Consider the following 12,815-nt stretch of genomic DNA (forward strand, 5'->3'; position numbering starts at 1 on the left):
GGAAAATGGCATGTGTGGCCTTGGGGCCAAAACATTTTTAGTTACATCTCTGTGCATAGGTCACCATTACTGACCTCTATCTGGGTCATTTTAATAATCCTCTGTTCAGAAAAGATTAAGACTGAATTATGCCTTGCCTCCCATTTGTATTTATGGAGTGCCTGCATAAACCATAAACACACGGTAACACAAGCAAACACACACCAGAGAGAATTCATATCATCAGGGACCACATATATCCAATGTGCTGATAGCAAATACAGGACTTTCAGTAAGCTGCTAATCAACCAGGAATGGTTCAGGAATGTGAAAGTTACTGTCCCAGACTGAGCCCTGAACAAACATCTTCTATAGTCTCCAAGGCTTATTTACAAAGGCAGCCACAACTGTGGTCATCAAGGCCGCTTTAAGGTATGAGTGGGCCCCGGGCAAAGATCTCATTAGTGGGCCCCCATAAGTGCTTCAGTAAATTTCTTTACTACCCTCAAGCTGGGGAACTTAATACAATAAGGCAGGGAATACCGTGTGGGAAAAGATAAACTGTAATACCAAATACCAGCTTTTTGTTAGAAATATATATATTAGTAACATTTGTTCTAATAGAAATTAAAATATTACGTTAAGTTGATTAAAATGAGGGGTCTGCCATTTTCTGGGGATGTTCCAGTCAAAATTTATTGCAGATGAAATTCTGATGATTGGCCCCCAGTCCTGGTGGGCTCTGGGCTATTGCCCCTTTTGTCTATTTATTAAAACAGCCTTGACAGTTATTCTAAAATGAATGCAAATGTTGTGAGTGAGTACTGACACCAGTTATTAAAGGTACTTACATCTTAATGCGGCCTAGCTCTATATAGTCTGTCTACTCAGCTCTGAGGAACCCTGCACAAGTGTTCCTATTGACGCTGTGGAACCTTATAGCTACCATCACCCTGTACAAAGAGGCAATTTTAGAGTTCCTATAGTGGGTTGCATAAATGGGTACACCAGAATTGTGTTCAAAGACAAAGAATCATTTGCTAATGCTGTTTAAAAACCACAGGTTGGTAATGATGTGTTTTTAACTAGAGCTTGCACCCAAACATGCGCTCACAACGGCGTCACTTTATTACATCTGGTGCAATTTTAGTGGGTGCAAATCAGTAAATGCCTGCAATGGTCCTGTAATTGTGGAAAAAACACTCAATTTTGGGAAAAAAGTTTTCCATCTGAAAACTGTATTTTGCACACTGTGTTGCATTTGTGCTTGTGATCCAGTTTTAGAATGCAATGTCATTGCTGAGTACAAATTAAACATGTAATATATATACCACTGCTGTAGGAGTATATTAAATTGGATCATGGTGCTTCTATGTCTGATTGATGTTTGACTCAGTTCATGCTTTATTTTATATTACCTTGGCAGAAAATCCAGTCTAGCAGAGAATGCTCATCTAATATAGGCAGCACTGAGGTGCTCACCTTATACAGCAGGGGGATGCTCATGAAGATCAAATACACCGAGCATTCACTATATATTTTGTATGTGAATTCAGAAATAGTTTTAGATAATATAAAGCAAAAGCTTGGGATCATTCTTCACATTTTCAGCTGTGTGATGCTTCCCTATAGCAGTGTGATGCTCATATACAACATGTAGTAGAGTGATGGTTACCTAATTCATATAGCAGAGTACTGTATGCCTAATAAATAGCAATGTGAGGCTCATTGAATGTAGATACCAGTGTAAGCTCTAAGAAGGGGCTTCCTCCCACCTTTTTAAAGATCACCTATTATCAGTGTCAAATAACATATGGCTGGAAGTTTCTCTGAATACTGAATACTTGGAAAATGAAGTGAACATGAACTGATCTGAAATGTTTCTATATTATCTTGGTATATTTTTATTTAAGGGGGTGGGAATTAAGCAGTATAAAGCTTGCTGTTGTTTGAAGCTCACCTACTATAGATAGCAGTATGAAGCTTGCCTAATACAGATGGCAGTTTGATTCTCCCATAATATAGACAGCAGTGCAAAGCCCATATAATAAGCAAGAAAGTAGGGAGCAATGTGAAGTTCGACTTCTGTATGAGAGATCAATAAACTGAACTGTCTGAATCCCGGTGGATGATAAATGCAGAAGCTGTAGTAAATTCATCTTGATTACATTTGTACTTTGATGGGATAAGCAGTGAAATACAAATAAAACCAATTCTAACTGAAATTGTAAACACCGTGCCATTGTGCACTGAGTACATGATATTTTTCATGTGCCTCTGTTTTCACATTAGAGAAAGCATTGAGGCAAAATGTAAAGATGGAAGGCTGTACCTAAAGTACATAGGCACATTTGATGAGTGCAGATCTACACACCTTATCATAGACTTAGCACCTACCCCAACCACTTGCAAAGTTAGCTCTGTTTCTTAGGTCCATTGCCCAGTATAGGGCTTCTATGTGCTTTACACCCACAGATGCTCTTTGCTTGTGCCTCTTGTATGATGTGCAAGTAAGGAATGTAAACACGGATGCCTATGGCCCAGATGCATATTATTTTCATGATGATTGCAATTTACAGCAGACCAAGTAGTGCAAGGAGGTGGAAACCAAAAATGAGGCACCAACCAACCCTGCTGTTCAGTTCTGCATTTATTGTAGAGGTTTAGTGAAAGGATGTAAGACACACAGATGATGCAGTTCAGTTGGAGGCAAGGCTATGCAGGGAATGGACTGGTTGGAGAAAAGTAGGAAGGTATCAGGATACAAGCATGTAAGAAATCAGAAGTCTGTATGTAGCCCACTTTTGCGTATTCTTGTGGCACTACCTTGTGGAGCACTATACTTTGGCGCTACAGGAGTCCTGAGCCCCCGCTTACTATGGGGGTTTACAAGGGATTCTCCCTTAAATGGCGTGCCTCCACCCAGGGATGGTGGTATGGATCTGTATCCTACCCCCTGGGAACTTCATAGGTTGGTATGCCCCTCCGGGCTAATAGATCTCACCACACGGTAATATGAATAAAGTAAATGAAAAGGTTTATTGGACGGACACCTCTCCAGGAGCAGCTTATCAATAGTATACAGTGCTGGGTATATCTCCATACGTCTCATTGAGTACCATCTCCTGTTGGCCTACCCAACGGTACTCCCGACATGTGCTCCCCTCTAGGGGCTCTCCCCGGTACTCACGGCAAGACACTCTACCATAGAGTTCCCCCGGTACTCACGCTAGGACGTTACCCCACAGGGACCCACACCGGTACTCTCACTGGGCATCCTCAGATCCGGCCTCCTGGACTAGCGGTGACCTGCTCCACCTACCTAGCCACTTAGTTCCCTGCACTCCGGCTGATATAATGCCGGGAGGTCTTAACCTCGCTACTACTCCTGGAGGGGCCATGTCCGCCCATTCTAACTTAGCTGTTCTACATATCACTCCTAGAGCGATCTATTTTAGAACTCCTATCTAAGAACTGTGCCCGGGGCACTCACTCCACTACTGGAGCAGTCCCTGGACTAACCACCAACCTCCTACAGCACATGGCTGCGTTACTTATATGGGCCTATGTACCACCCTGTGGCCATAACCCGAACTACAGGGGTCCTCCCCATTAACTATGTAGCACCCAGTCATCCCAGTGTCCCTGTTAACCATCACCACCCTGTGGCCTGTCCTAAGGGCCCGTTTTTGGTAAACCCCTACATTCTCCCCCTACAAGAAAATTGTCACCTCCTGGCTGACACACATTCCACTAAATACAATACATTTACCATGTTGTTTTCACATCACACTTCACAGTTCCTCCAGGAGACTGCCAGGGTACAATGGATGACTGAAAAGGAAAAGTGAGACATAACAACATTCCCACCCTCCAAAGTCTTTGTGAAAGTCCCACAAGAGTCTCTGTCCCTTTAGACATCTCACACTCAAAGACACACAAAGGACAAGTTATTGCCCAAATCAACATTTTCTTTATTTCACTGCAAAATAAATTTCTTCTTGCCCTCCCTCCTCCTTGAGGGAGTCCAGCTCCCAAGGCGGTCAGCACCTTGGGTCCTTTCATCCACCAACGGGTGGGCATCTAGCAAACTTGCGCCCTCCTGGGCTAACTCAGAATCTCCCCTCTGGGAATCGTGACAGGAGCAGCACTTTCCTCCCAACCAGCCGGTTGGCTGCGGGGTGGGTGTTCCTTACCCATCGCCGACGGTTCCTTCCTGGGAAAGTCCCTCCTGAGGGGCACACCTGAACTGTAGGTGTCACTCACCCCTTAACTGAAGAGCTCCCTCCTGGGATTAAACAAGTCCCATAGAAGACCCTCTCTTACACCATATACGCAAAACGCATCTGAATATCAATATATGAAGCGTAGTAGCAAGGGTGTGGCTTTTCCACTTGTACCCCACTGGGCAATTCAACTTCCGTACTAAAATAGCGCGGCTCTGGGCTCTTCCTCCCGCAGCTATATACAGTGTGGCGTAGCACGGTGCGGCCCCACCACCACTCTTTTTCCAGCGCCCTGACAAACTTCCAGGCTGCCATTTTCTTCAGGGGATCAGCGTGGTACAGGCACTTCCCAGCCTTCTTTTCCTTGGCTGCTATCTCCGCCACCACCCAATCGTCCATTAGGGACTCCATTTTATCATACACCCACAGGGGTGCGTACGGCATATAGTATCCCCATAGCCTAAATATCTTGTAATTCATGACCCACTGTATCCGGGACACTCGGCAGAATATATCGGGGTCACCCTTACCAGGCAGGACCCAGAAGTCCTTCTCCTCCTCTTTAGTAATTTTTCTAGGAGCTAAGATGCTGTTGGGCAGTTTAAACAGCTGAGGACTATAGACGTCTTCCTCCTCAGTCTCATCCATGTTATCCCATCCGGGATTAGGGGTACTAGCTGCCCCGTTGGCTCCTTCAGAGGCTTTGTTCCTCTTTTTGAGAACCTCTATATAGGGTGGTAGAGACTTTACTTCAGGTGGTCCCCCTGTATCACTAGTGGGCTCGGGACTCTGCTCGGCCTCCTCCGGGCCTTGCTGCACCCCTTGGGGTTCTGCCTCAACGGTAGCCTGGGCTGGACTGGTACTAGGGGCTTCGGGAAAAATGGCTGCGGGCTCACTCTCTACCCGTTCTGCCTGGGATTCCCGACCTTGGGACTCATCATTCACCCCCTGGGGTTTTTCATTACTTACGTCCCCTGAGGCTACTGAACCCGAGATCTCCACCTTCCAGGGATACAGATGTAGTGGTCCGGACACCAGGGTAAGATCACCGTCCCCTAGGTATCGCCCATACACAGCCGGACTTGGCTGGCTAGTATTTAGCGTCGCCAACATTGCCAGCGTGGTTCCGTATCCACCGCTCAGTTTATCATCTCTCAGAGGTCCCATCCAACATCTGTGTCCACAGCTTGGGCAGCGACCCAGGGCCTGTTTTAGGGCTGAAAGGGCTTCGGCCCCGCAGTCACCACATATTGGCACCATGATGAATTCTCCCAACTGCGTGGGCTTCTCTACAAAAGATCCTAGCCACACGTAGCGAATATTGGCATCATACAGGCTACCATCTTCCGGTCTAGAAAGCAGGGGTGTCTCACTCCCTCTTTCACTTCCGGACTTGATCGACATGCTTGCTGTGTAATCGTAGAGGAGCTTACTCTCGCGACTCACTATCAACTGAGAAAGTCCCAAAATGGCCGCCGTGACGTCAACTGGCATCGTCACTTCCTCAGCCCTTGGCGCACTTTCTAGCATTTCCTATTGGCCGCTGAACCTCACGGGGCGGTCGGTATGCAAATTAGGTAGTTTCCCCCCCTGGCACGCCTCAATCTCACGTGTCTTCCCCGACTCTCTCTTGGCGCCAATTTTCCTGCAATCCTATTGGATAGGAGCTGCCTTGCTCCTCTTTCGCGCCAAATCCCACCTTGGGATGCGGATCAGGGTGGCCCAAATCTAGCCCGGTCGGAAGAAGGGTGCAACAGACACTCTAGGCCACAGTTCCCTTAGGCCCTGTCTGGTAAACAGTTCTCAAAACGCTCTCAGCAGTGCCTCCAAATGTAGCCCACTTTTGCGTATTCTTGTGGCACTACCTTGTGGAGCACTATACTTTGGCGCTACAGGAGTCCTGAGCCCCCGCTTACTATGGGGGTTTACAAGGGATTCTCCCTTAAATGGCGTGCCTCCACCCAGGGATGGTGGTATGGATCTGTATCCTACCCCCTGGGAACTTCATAGGTTGGTATGCCCCTCCGGGCTAATAGATCTCACCACACGGTAATATGAATAAAGTAAATGAAAAGGTTTATTGGACGGACACTTCTCCAGGAGCAGCTTATCAATAGTATACAGTGCAGGGTATATCTCCATACGTCTCATTGAGTACCATCTCCTGTTGGCCTACCCAACGGTACTCCCGACATGTGCTCCCCTCTAGGGGCTCTCCCCGGTACTCACGGCAAGACACTCTACCATAGAGTTCCCCCGGTACTCACGCTAGGACGTTACCCCACAGGGACCCACACCGGTACTCTCACTGGGCATCCTCAGATCCGGCCTCCTGGACTAGCGGTGACCTGCTCCACCTACCTAGCCACTTAGTTCCCTGCACTCCGGCTGATATAATGCCGGGAGGTCTTAACCTCGCTACTACTCCTGGAGGGGCCATGTCCGCCCATTCTAACTTAGCTGTTCTACATATCACTCCTAGAGCGATCTATTTTAGAACTCCTATCTAAGAACTGTGTCCGGGGCACTCACTCCACTACTGGAGCAGTCCCTGGACTAACCACCAACCTCCTACAGCACATGGCTGCGTTACTTATATGGGCCTATGTACCACCCTGTGGCCATAACCCGAACTACAGGGGTCCTCCCCATTAACTATGTAGCACCCAGTCATCCCAGTGTCCCTGTTAACCATCACCACCCTGTGGCCTGTCCTAGGGGTTCCTGTCCTAAGGGCCCGTTTTTGGTAAACCCCTACATGTATAAGGCACCCTGCCCTGGGCTTCACAAAGCCCTATATAATAAACTGACATGTGTATAGGTATTAGTATCACATATAATGTATGTAATCTATCAATAATATTTGACTTGAGAACAGTTACCTTTAATCTGCATTTAGTAAAGCTTTGTGGCCAGTAGAGGGCACACAAGGCAAGAAAGCAGTCGAGACCTCACTGAAGAGCAACTTGAAGCCCGTCACGTAGCATACCTTTCCCCAAGATACAAAGGAGGGTCATGTTGCATAAATGTGTCATAAAACAACACTGACACTAATATACAGGGTGATTTCAAGAGAAAAGATAAGTCATGGGTTCTTACACACATTTTTACACAATTTTTACACAATTATCAAGCTTTTATCTGTTGACAGGGACTAAATTAAAACTTCCATTTTCACATATTGAAAAACCAGAGTACCCCACACTCCCTGTTGTGTCGTAGGGCCAGTTTTCAAAGTTAAGCACCCCTAGGCCCATGATCGCATAACTAGCCTGCCGCCCCCCTCCAAGGTAAAATTCCACACAAATCCAGGCCTGTGTGTCTTACCAGTTATATCATATGTTCTTTCTGCCTGTGTATTGGACCAGAAAAAAGCAGAAGGATTTTTTAAGTTACCCATAGCTATGAAATTTTATTATCATTAGTACACCTTGCAAATACCTGCTCCTTGACTAACATTTGGATCACAACATGTTAAACAGTGCGTAAGAAATGTGTTTTACTTGCCATGATCCGAAGGTTAGGCAGGGGAAATGCATTTTCAGGACATTTTTAGCCTGCTGTTGAAAAGATTTACTGCAGATTTCAGCTGCCCATATCGGTCCTTTACACCGATACTGCAGCTTATCTCCTGTGTATGGGCATCAACTACGTACCTCCCCGACCGACATCTTGCCTAAAATCAGCAAGATCTTAATGGTTTGATTTTCCATTGGATCGGGGAACGCATCAGTTCATTGATGCGGTCCCCCAACCGATGGTGCCTATACCCGCCATTTTAATTTGATCATTTGGCCCTAGGGTCAAATGATTGAATTAGCCTTATATCGCCCACCCGTAGGTGGTCATATCAGGAAAAGATCCACTCGCTTGGTGACCTCGCTAAATGAGCGGATCTTACAGTGTATGGCCACCTTCAGGCTAAAGCCACACAGGGTGGATTCTTGGCCTACAGAGGATAAACACAGGCCAAGAATCCACCCCTTGCCTCAAAAAAGCTTATTGATGTGAGTTTAAGCACAGGCCAAGATTCTGCCCGTGTGTCACTGACCTTATAAACCATGGCCAGTACCTGGCACTGATAAGATTTAACAAGGTTCAAACAGTCTCCAGTCTTCAGTTTGCAATTATGCTGTTAAATCTAAGGTGTATGGCACACTCAGCGTACTAAAACTAAAAAAGTCTGATCTATCCTCATTCTTTCCAATATAGGAAGTGATATGAATTAAATTATGTGCATTGTATGAGTGCAAAAAAAACAGGCAAAACCACCATGTTTGTACTCATGTACCCTCCCCTGCACTTGGCACCCTAAATACAAGTTGTTCAGCAGTCATTATATAAAAGGGGGCATACCTGTGACACAAATAAAGTGGGCTGGTAGATAGCGGCACAGGAGGAAATACACAGACCTAGAGGCCAGGGGCAAAATGGCAGGGTAAAATATTAGCCCTGTGACAAACCAAACCAGGGGTGGGCTGAGGGCAGCACATGGGCATGCTCTATCATGCCCCTAACTTGAACATCTTTCTCTAAACAAATCTATACTTTATGTCAAAATAAGTACAATGATAAGTCTCATGAAAAACCACAATCATCCTGCCCATATCTCCTGCTATTGTAGGAGCAGTCATTTTCCAGCCTCCAGCTAAGCGTTTCTTATCAATGTGTTCTGAGGTATTATAGTTACACCTGTCCTTTATAAATCATCTTTTGTTAGAGGGTTTATTGCACTGTTAATTACCTGTTAACCCAGAACAAAAATTGATTTGGCATAATGAGAAGTATAGAAAAAGTCATTTGCAACTGTCTGTATATCAAATTGATGAACAAAAATGATTATTTTCAAACTGTGCACTCAAAATGCCCTTTCTAATTATTAGCTAGAAAATAAACAGTACTTTGAATCACACTATATTATATACAGTATATGAAGTTGGATGACAGCTGATATAGCATGGCTACAAACAGCATTATCTACTGATCTAGTGCAGCTAAAGAGTTAAAGCAAGGTTTAAAAAGCTTGAAATGGGCTAACAACAATGGTGTGAAATCCTCTCCCCCACTTTACAGCTTTAGTGGCATTATATTCTCATTTTTACATACAAATATTAAAGATCAATACTGCTAAAAGCTTTAATGTTCTAACAACTTTCCTGTAAAAACAAGCTTTTTCTTATTTCCAGCATAAGTCTATATAACACATATAACATTCAGAACTATCTGCACAAAACTGATGTGAAACCGTGGGTACATCCAAACCCCAATTAAGGGAATTAAGGGATCTGCCATCACAATATCCCCAGGCAGAGCATTCCACAGTCTCACTGCCCACACAGTGTATCACAGATAAAAATCCCTTTCCTCCAGCCTAAATGGGTGGCCTCTTGTTAATTTCAGAGCAACAAAAAGATCCCCTGCTATCTGACTACAATGCCCTTATCATGTCCCCCTAGCAAGTGCCTTTTCTACAGAGAAAACAACTCCGACCTTGATGTCTTTCACGGTAACTTAATTGCTCCATTTCTATCACCAGTTTAGTTGCACATCGCTACACTTTTTCCAGCTCATTAATATCCTTCCTAGGGACCGCACATAAATGTGTACTGCCTACTCTGTGAGGCCTTCTCTAAAGAAGTAAAATGCCACATCAATGCCAATTTTTTATACAACAGAGTATTTTATTCACTTTAACAGACACTACCTAACTCTGCCTAGACTTGCAGGATCTGTTATTCTACCATACCCTCCAATCCCCTTTATGGAGGTTTATTGTATACAATAAATTGCATCTACCCTGATTTTATGTTTTCCCACATTTTACACTTTTTTTTGGTGTCCCACCAATTTATAATGCATTTCAATAGGTGCTTTTCCTTGATTCTATATCATGTTTTACTGGATTTTACACCAAAATTTTGTCCCGATGTTCCCAAAAACTCCTGTTTGTCTCCTGTGAATGTTATTTTTAGTGAAATTCAGAAGCTTAAAATACTAACCAGATGTATAATTTGCCATGGTTCTGTCTGTAAATAGTGAATTCGATTTAGTCTTCACTTCATACAGCCATGCACAAATCAATTATTGGTTTAGGATCTCGCACATGCCCCCACCCATAGGGGCACATTTATCAAAGTAATTTTGAGTCCAAATACAAAAAATTTGTATTGGTTCATACTGTGCATATTTTCTGTGACTTTTTAGTACTTTGTGCAACTCTTTTGTACATTTGCGCAACTTTTTCGTACTTTGTGCCAAAATTTGTGCGACAAAATCGTATTGTGGCGCCGAGTGCGATAGTTTCGGATTCATTCAAGCATCGGTATCGTGACATTCCTTGGGCCAGGTTGGAGCTGCAGAGTGCCATTGAGTCCTATGGGAGGCTTCCAAAATCATGCACAGAAGGATCAAAGTCAGAAAGGTTTTCCCGCTATTTACGATCATTCAATACGAAAATTTTGTGACTTTCGGATTGCCAATTCGATATTATCGTGACTATTCCGATTTTTTCGTAAGCATTTTTGTGATATTTGCGATCATCAGAAATTATCATATCTAATCCGAATTTTTCCCATTTCAGAATGTGCCTCATAGTGTTACATTAATGCTGCACTTTCTAACCCTTGTCATTAACACAGTATATATTGTATTTCAAAGTAAAACTGACTGCTGTGCTTGTATCATTTGAGTACTTGAATAAAAATGGCCATGCACGGGCCAATAAAAGCTGCTGATGGAGTGTGTCACCAACTTAGCAGCCCTTGTATGGTGCACAGAAGGGGGTTGTGGGAGCACTCCAAGGCTAAATAGAGTATACAAATACAATGGAAGTGCGACTGATCTGGCCAAATTAACTACAAGCATACAAAAAAGATAGGGGGATTGATCAATGCACATTCCCTGGTCCCCTGTTTCATAAATAAATTATCAATGCTAGTGCATGTATTTACGAAAAACAGGGTCTTTTAGTGACTTAAATTATGATCATAAGATTGGTAAGCCACCATACCACGTCAAGGTAAATCCTGTAAGGTGGTCCTATCTATTTACCTCTGGTCATATTTTTCAAAGCCCTTGTATGGTGGTCCAACCCAACCAATATCTGGCCGAAATTTCCCAGATGTTGATCAAGAAGGTTTAAAAATCCTATCAGGCAAAAAAAAATGTATAGGCTGGTTAATGCAACCCTGATGGCCTGTATCAATGCGCAGCACCGGATTTCAAATCCAGGTGCCCCTAGGCCGCCCCCATTCGCGCGCCCCCCCCCTCCCGCACATGGTTGAACTAACCTCTCCCTCGCTGCGCCGTGTCGACGCAAGCGTGCATGCGCGGGCATTTAAACTATGGGAGCAAAAGGTCAACATTTTGTTGCGATGGGGCGGCATGCCTCCCCCTACATTTGTGCCGCCCTAGGCCCGGGCCTCTTCAAAAATCCGGGCCTGTCAATGCGAGAAAGCCAAACGATCAGATCAATCCAATATTACCCACCTCAAGTTGGGCATATTTAGGAAGGATCTGCTTGTTTGGCAACCTTCCCAAATAAGCAGATCTTTTAGTGTATGTTCAGCTTAAGTTGCTTTAATACATTTCCCCGGTTTTACATTTTCCTGGATGTTACACATTTGTTTTCTGGTCCCCTTAAAAATACATACAATGGGGTACTGTAATCATGATACCAAGATACCATAATTCAGCTCACAGATTGAGATAATAAATATTATAGCACAAACAAAAATAAAATACGAATTCAGACAGCCCCTTGTGCAAATGGGAAAAGCCATGCAAATATCCCTGTTTCAGTGCCCATAAATCATGGTTGGCCACAGCCCTCCAGCTGTTGCCTGAACTGCAGATGGAGCTTTTTATAGAAGGCTACAAAAACAACCTCTCACCAGTCATTTAAACTCCTTCTGTTTGCAACAAAGCAGCACTTTTTCACTGACATTGCAAAGAATCAATGACAGGGGCAGAACAGTCATGGAATAGTGGAAATCAACCTACAATATTGATTTAGCAATGTGTAAAGTGCACATGCTCTCAGGTGGAAATTATCCTATGTTCTACTGGTGCAGTGAATGATTACAGAGTATCCATATGTAGAGATACGCTCGGTTGCACGGGTGGGGCATAATTGATAACAGGGCAAGTAATGCTTGAAGTTTTTTTCAAAAAGTGTATTAGCTGTGTGTTAATGTATTGATTGTAATATTGCGCTCCAAACTCAGGGAGGCACATATATCATTTTTCAAGTTTGAATTCCTTTCTAAACTAGTGATTTATTTTAAAAAATAGCACTTTTTCACATATTTACAAAAAAGCCTGAATAGGAAAAACGCAATTGCATTAGGTTATGGTAATAAAAATCTATTAACACGAAAATGCTGTTCCTTTTTTTTTTTTTTTTTTCCACATTTTTATTGTTTAAAAAAACCTGGAAAAAAATAGCTTAAGAACACACCTGCCACAGATTTGTAAAAGCTCCTACAGAGTTTTTTTTACCTGCATTCCCCTGAGGTGGATCTTTTATGTGTAGTGTATAGTGTATTTTTGTTACAGTCTATTTAGTTTTATTTGTACCTACCTATATATATGTGTGTATTGCATTACTTG

This window comes from Xenopus tropicalis, chromosome 5 (assembly GCF_000004195.4).
Source record: "Xenopus tropicalis strain Nigerian chromosome 5, UCB_Xtro_10.0, whole genome shotgun sequence".
Classification (NCBI taxonomy): Eukaryota; Metazoa; Chordata; class Amphibia; order Anura; family Pipidae; genus Xenopus; species Xenopus tropicalis.